Source organism: Dromaius novaehollandiae, chromosome 4 (assembly GCF_036370855.1).
Source record: "Dromaius novaehollandiae isolate bDroNov1 chromosome 4, bDroNov1.hap1, whole genome shotgun sequence".
NCBI lineage: Eukaryota > Metazoa > Chordata > Aves > Casuariiformes > Dromaiidae > Dromaius > Dromaius novaehollandiae.
This window is the reverse complement of record NC_088101.1, coordinates 87,675,249-87,681,248: the sequence shown is the minus strand read 5'-3', so window position 1 is coordinate 87,681,248 and position 6,000 is coordinate 87,675,249.

The window sequence follows — 6,000 nt, the reverse complement described above, 5'->3', positions numbered from 1 at the left end:
GGTCCCAGCGGCATCGGGCCGGGGAGCAGGGGCGGCGCGGAGGCAGGCTGAGCGGGGCAGGCACCGGGCAGCACCGGGGCAGAGCCAAGGGATTGCTGCAGTTACGCTAAACCTCTGCAAACACCGTGCACGGAGGGGACACGGAGACCTGCTCCGGGAGCCGGCAAGCGGCAGGGCTTGGAAGAGGACCAGGGCGCGTTCCCTGCTTAATCCGGGGCCAGCGCTCCCGGACCGCCCCCGAGCAGCCGGCGGGCAGCCAGCGATTACCTCCTGTCCCTCGCTGAGCTCCTTCTCCTCCTTTCCTTCTGGAGCGATACATGTTAAGCCAAATCCTCCTGTCACATGGTTTAAAGGCAGAGCAAGGGAAAACGGCAGGTCAGGAGGTGAACTGGAGGCCACGGATTTGCCAGCAGGCAGAGGACCTTGCAGAAATGTGCCAGGCATTTCTCCTCGGATAAATTAGCGCGCGCTTTGATTTGCTGCTTACAGTAATTCCCCGGCCGGCTGCAACGCACACGGCTCTCGCGTCGGAGGCGACTGCCGGGCGCGCACGGGGCTCGGTGCGCCCGCGTCGCCTCGCTCGCCGCGAGCTCTCCGCGAGCGGCAGCCCCGCTTGCCTCGGTCCATCAGCGATGCTGATGCCTGCTGCGATTATCATCGCCGGCCTGGCGGGCTCCGAGGCGCGGGGGGGGGCCCGTTCGGCCGGGAAACGAGCCCGCCCGCTCCGCGTGTGAGCAGATGCGTGACGCCCCCGTGCAGATGTGTCCCTCGCCCCTGCCCCGCGAGGGACACCCAGAAACCCGAGGGAAACCATCAGCAGCCAAATACGCCCCAAATACGTCTGAGCAGACAACCGGGGGGTGCTCTGCCCGGTCCCCCCGCCCCGGCTGGAGCTACCCGTCCTCCATGCCCGCACTGGGTCTTAGCACGTCCTCGCTCCCTGAGACTTAGCACTCTCGGTAACATCTGCTAAGTCCAATCCTGCCTCTTCCTCACCATCGTCAACAATTATCCGTCGCTGATGGCCGCAAGCAGGGCGGCAGCAGGGCTCGCTGTCACCTGACACTCCTCCTGGAGCATCCAGCACCGGCTGCAGCGGAGGAGGTTTATCAGGGCCCTCCTTGTCCGTAGGGATCCTCTGCTAAACCAGGGCTATTTTTTTTCATGGTTATTTTAGCTCGCAACAGCCCTGTAGGGCAAGTCAGGGACTTCGGGCTATGGGACCTGTCACCAGGGGAGGGTGCTGGGGGCTGCTGGGGCTTGGGGACCGCAGCGAGTGTCCTGTCGCGTTTCTGGCGGTCTGGGAGGACGGAGGAGCACAGAGCAGGGCAGGAGGCAGGGAAGGCTGGAAAGGTCGAGTGCAGAAGCGTGGTGGTGGCTCCGGCGGGCTGTGATCACAGCCTCCTCCCCGCGCCGGCGGTGCACAGTGCACAAGCACCCTGCCACGTGTGTGTGTGTGTGTGTGTGTGTGTGTGTGTGCGCGTGTGCCCCGGTCCTCCTGCCGCCTCGTAACCAGGTGCCTCGACCCCGCTGAGGCCACATGTGCCTGTCACCGGCTGCGGGTGTCACCTCTGGCCCGGGATCCAGGGAGCAGCTGAAAGGCAGCGTGTGATGTGATGTGATGTGCGGGGAGCATGCAAGCAACCTGAAACCAAAGACTGCAAAATTCTGAGCAGTTTGTTCCAGCGCAAAATATCCTGCAATTGCATTTGGTAAAACAGAGCCTGGATGTCTATTCTCCTTCCTTCTCCTTTTCGGAGGTGTGCTGTTGCAGGGATGGGATCCTCATCTCCAGGGGACTCTTCACAGTTGGTGTTTCTCTGCTGGCCTGGTCCCTGCAATGGACATTTCCAGTTAGACCCTGGTCAGGGGAGATCTGGGCTGGGGCTTGTCTCCAGCCTCCGCTCCGGGCACTGCACTGCCTTCAGCAGCTCCCCGGCAGCGGGACAGAGCCGCATCCCGACGGCAGCCGGGTGCGTGCAGCAGCACCGTCCCTGATGCTCCTGTGCACAGCTGGAGGGGGTAAACTGAGGCACTGCTAACTGCCACCCGCCTGTGACACGGCTGCTGGGGCTGGGGGGGGGGTGAGGACGCACCTGGGCCGTAAACCGCCCCCCCCCCCCGGGCTGCCCTGCTCCCAGGCGGGTGCTCTGCTCCCAGGCGGGTGCTCTGCCCGGCTCCCCCCGAGCTCTCCGGTTCCCCCGCTGAGCGTTTCGTTTTTCAGCTGTCCGGGTCTGGAGCTGCCCCGCTCCACGCGGCCGCCTGCTCCAGGGCCCGGCCAGCTCCGCTCCGCAGGGCTCTCCGGGGACAGGCCTCTGCCGGGGCTGCCGCACCACTGTGCCGAGCTGGCGGGAGCGGGGATGGCCGGAGCGGGGAGCGGAGATCCCAGGGGAAGGAGCCCAGGAGCTGGGATCCAAAGGGGGTCCCCGGAGCGGGGTTGGAGTGGTGATCCGAGGAGTGCGGATCCAGGGGAGGGGGTCCCGGGTGAAGGGATCCCAGGGGAGAGGATGCCAGGAGCAGGGATGCAGGAGTGGGAGCACCGGGAGCAGGGTCCCAGGAGCAGGATGCCAGGGGAGGGGAGCCGGTGTGGGGCCGGCCCCACGGAGGGGTCGGGGATGCGGGACGCGGGGGAGCGGGGCGCTGCTGGCGCCGGGCCCTTGCAGCCGGGAGCCGTCGGGGGCCGTCGGGGGGGCGAAACCCGACAGGCAGTGTGGGGCGAAGGGGCCGGGCGGGATTCGTTGCGCCCCGAAAGGGCCGGGCTGGGGGGGGGGTCTCTGCGCTGGGGGGGGCCGAGCGGGTTTCCAGCGGCGCCTCCCTCGCCCCGCCGCCCCGAGCCGCTCCCGGCGGAGCGACGGCAAAGGCGGCCGTGGCGCTCCAGCCTCCAGGGCCCCGGCGAGGGCGGCGGGGGCTGCTTGGGCTCAGCCGCCACTTTTTTCGTCCAAAAATAAAAAAAAAAAATGATGTCGTGGGGGGCGTGGGCGGGGGAGGCCCCGGGAGCGGGCAGGAGACCCGCGGGGCCGCCGCTTTGAGGGGGGGGGCGGCGAGGGGAGGCCAGAAACCCCCAGGGAACCCGCGGCGGGTGGGAAGGGGAGAAGCACCGGGAGCGGGAGCCCCGCCGGGCCCGGCTGCCCTCGCCAAGCGGGGACCGGGGGCACCGGCCCGGGGGCTGCCGGGGCCCGGGCACCGCTCGGGGATGCGGGGGTTTCGTTCCCTTGGTGCAGGCGGCGGCGGGGCCGGGGCCGGCGGTGTCCCGGGGGGCAGCGGGCCTCCCCGGGGCTGCCAGCGGCGCCCCCCCGCCCCGCGCGGCCCCGCGGAGCCGCCTTCGTTTCCACGCGGAAAACGGAAAGCGGCAAACGAAATCGGGGCCGGCGGCGGGCGGCGCGGGGGGGCCCCGTGGGGGCTGTGCCCGCCGAGGAGGCCCCGGGGCGGCGGCGGTCGCGCCGCCCCCGCGCCCACGGGCACCGCGTCCCGTTTCGTTGCGCTGCCGCGGCCGGCAGTGCGCGACGACACCGGCTCCGCGCCGCAGCCCTGCCCGGTCGCCCGGTGTCCGCGCACACCGGCACCGCGCCCCGGGCAGCCACCCGTGTCCGGCCGCCACCCGTGTCCGGCCCAAGCGGCGACGCTCTGCCGCGCCGCGTCCGCGCACGGTGCGCGGCCCCCGCGCACGCTGCACCGCACCCGCGCCGTTACACGGTGTGCGCTGAGCGGGGGTAGCCGTGCGCCGTCCCCCTGTGCCCGTGCACAACCGCACTGCGGGTGTGCACACGTACACCCTACCCCGGGCACAGTCCCCGCGTGTCCGCGCACAGTCAGCCTGTGCCTGTGCACAACCGCACTGCGGGTGTGCACACGTGCGCTGCACCCCGGGCACAGCCGCCCTGCACCGTGCACGGCGAAGCTGGACCCACGCGCGGTGGCCCCGTGTCCGTGCAGTCACGCGTGTCCGTGCGGTGGCCGTGGCCGTGGCGTGGGGACCGCCGGCGGACACGGCCGAGGGGCCGCGCGGGGACCCCGAGCCGGTGGCGGGGCAGGTGCCTGCGGCCAGGCCGCGGGTGGGTGCTGCGTGGGGCGGGTGGGTGCTGCGTGGGGTGACGGTGCCTGGCTGGGGGGCGGCTGCCCGGCGAGCGCGGCGGGGATCAGGCCCGGGGGCCGTTTCCGAGGAAAGGGCATTTGCTTACGGGGAGGAAGAGGAAGGGAGGAGGAGGAGGAAGGTCGCCTTTTCCCCTGGCCACCCCGGCGACTGTGGCCCGGGGGAGCCGAGCCCGGCAGCCCCGGGGGGGGCCGCTGCGCGGATCCGGCGGCCCCCGGCGACCTGCCTTCCCAGGAAGGGCGGGTTTTGTTTCCCGGGAAAAGCCCCGGTTTCGCTGCTAACGACTGTCCCCGCCCGGAGCCCGCGCCGGGTCCGGGCCGCGCAGGCCGCCGCCGTGCACGGTCCGTCCCGCGGCCCCGGGGGAGCGCGGCCCCAGCGAGCCGTGCCCAGCCCAGCCGAGCCGTGCCAAGCCGGACTGAGCTGAGCCGAGCCGTGCCAAGCCGTGCTCAGCCGAGCCGAGCAGTGCCAAGCCGAGCCAAGCCGTGCCCAGTCGAGCAGAGCCTTGCCCAGCCGAGCAGAGCCGTGCCAAGCCGGGCCGAGCCGGGCCAAATCCAGCCGAGCCGAGCCCAGCTGTGCCGAGCCGAGCTGAGTCCGGCCCAGCTGTGCCGAGTCCTGCCGAGCCCAGCTGTGCCGAGCCGAGTCGAGCTGAGCCCAGCCCAGCTGTGCCGAGTCCCGCCGAGCCGAGCCCAGCCCAGCTGTGCCGAGTCCGCCGAGCCGAGCCCAGCTGTGCCGAGCCGAGCTGAGTCCGGCCCAGCTGTGCCGAGTCCCGCCGAGCCGAGCCCAGCTGTGCCGAGCCGAGCCGAGCCCAGCTGTGCCGAGACGAGTCGAGCCCAGCTGAGCCGAGCCGCAGCGCGCCCACCCCCAGCCTCCCGCCCCGGCTCTGCTCAGTTGCAGCAAGCCGGGAGTGGAGGCTCCCCGGGCCGCCGCTCACAGCACCGTCCTGCCCGACCTTCCTCCCAGAGGTAAAGCAAAGCGGAAGAAAGAAGGGATTATTATTTATTTAATCTTTTTTTTTTTGCCCTTCTCCTCCCCCCGCCGAGGCGGCCTGGCAGCGGGGCCGGCCGCACACGAGGGCCCCGGCGTCCGGGGCAGCTCGCTGGGCACCGCCGCGGAGGGTTTTCGGTCTCCGACGGCAGCGAGAAGCAGCTGGAAAAATGCGTCTGCTCGGGGCGAGCGCGACCCGCCTGGGCCGGGCTTCCCTGGGCTCGGTCCTGTTTCACACGGGTCAGAGATAAAAAAATAGCGATAATATTGGTAAGAACGATAGAAATAGTAATAATAATAAACCAAAAAATAACAACAACAGTAATTTTATATTTATACAGAATAATATTTATTATGGTAAACTGGATGAGCCCCCGGTCTCCGCGGAGCGCAGAGGCAGAGCGGGGCTGCCCGGGACCCGGCGCAGCGCCGGAGCCGCTCGCACACGGCTATTTCCCTTCCTCTGTCGTTCAGCAAATTGTGCCCCATTCCGCGCAAATGCCGTATCGCTATTACTAATAATAATAACGATAAAAACGAGAGCAGCGGGGAGAGCTGCGCGCTGCTGCGGGCTGAAGCGCTCGGAGATGTCGGGGCTCCGAGGGGGAGAGATTTCGTTACAGCAGCGCCCGGGCGGCCTCGGCTCCCCTCCGCTTTCCGCCGGCTGGAAATCAGCCCGGGAGCCTTTCCCGCACGTAGCTGCCGGGAATCGCCTCCGCAGAGCGCGCCGTGGGTTTCGGTCTTCCTTGGTTTTCCTCTTTTTCGTTTTGAATCGTTCGCCCCCGGCACGAAACGAGCCGCTGCCCGGCCGGGAACGGCGGCGGAGAGCAGAGCTGCGCGGCCCCGGTGCGGCCCCGGCCCCGACCGCGGCTCCGGCCCCGGCTCCGGTTCCAGCTCCAGCCCCGGTCCCGGTCCCGGCCCTGCCG